At 33.4% G+C, this 1,135-nt stretch overlaps 1 non-coding gene across 1 annotated transcript; it reads left to right on the forward strand.

Annotated features, from left to right (window-relative positions):
- The first annotated feature begins 479 nt into the window (after positions 1–479).
- On the forward strand, positions 480–586 carry LOC117027931 (U6 spliceosomal RNA). Its single transcript, XR_004424043.1, has one exon. It is a non-coding gene; the product is annotated as a U6 spliceosomal RNA (small nuclear RNA).
- Positions 587–1,135: the final 549 nt, after the last annotated feature.

A 1,135-nucleotide genomic window follows, 5' to 3' on the forward strand; every position in this document is an offset into this window, starting at 1 on the left:
GAACAACCCAGATTTCATCATGTTACTTTCCAGCTGGATGTGAAGACAAAGGGTGACCTTAGAAGCTTCTGGCTGATGATGAAAGTGCCCTTGTCAGCCCACGTTCCTGAATGACTGCATAGTTCTTTCCTATCCTAACCCATTGGATTTTAAGTGACTGAGTAATAAAGTTGTATTGTGTTAAGGCATGGAGATTTAAGGGTTTATTTATTACAGCAGCCAGTATTGTAAACCACAAGATACTAGACACATATACCTCTGTGATTTTTACCTATGTTCTTTCTTTTAAGGTCCATAAAAAAATGTCTTGAAACATTTTTGGGAAAACTATGTGGCTAAAGAGACTTAAACAAACAAACATATATAACTCTGAATAGAGATGCCATTTTTTGTTTGTTTGCTAACACTAACATGACTGGAGTCTAGAAATAGGCTTTTTAGATAAAAAGAAAGAACAGATATTTAAAATGAAGAATGCTGTACTCACTTCAGCAACACAGATACTGATATTGCTATGATATACTGAAGATTAGCATGGCCCCTGAACAATGATGACACGCACATCTGTAAAGTGTTCCATATTTAAAAATAATAAAAATAAAAATAAATATAAAATCAAATGCAGGCTGCTACACCTGGCAGATAGCTATACAGAGGGGCAGAAAGGCCATTCTGGAAAATAGGAACATAATCTTAATAAACTATAGCAATTTTATATATATATATATGTAACTATATATATATATATATATATATATATATATATATTTTTTTTTTTTACTTTTAAAATATTTTATTTTGAGTTGTTCTTACCAGGTTTTGGTATCAAGGTAATGTTGGCCTCATAAAATGAGTTAGGGAGTAGTGTCTCTTCTTCAATTTTTTGGAAGAGTTTGAGCAGGATTGGTATTAGATCCTCTTTGAAGGTTTGGTAGAATTCACTAGTGAAGCCATCTGATCCTGGACTTTTGCTTTTGGGAAGGTTTTGGATGACTGATTCAATTTCGTTACTGGTGATCGGTCTGTTTAGATTTTCCAGTTCTTCATGGTTCAGCCTAGGAAGGCTATATGTTTCCAAGAACTTGTCCATTTCTTCTAAGTTATTGAATTTGGTGGCATATAGTCCTTCATAGTA

The sequence above is a fragment of the Rhinolophus ferrumequinum genome, chromosome 9, assembly GCF_004115265.2.
Source record: "Rhinolophus ferrumequinum isolate MPI-CBG mRhiFer1 chromosome 9, mRhiFer1_v1.p, whole genome shotgun sequence".
NCBI lineage: Eukaryota > Metazoa > Chordata > Mammalia > Chiroptera > Rhinolophidae > Rhinolophus > Rhinolophus ferrumequinum.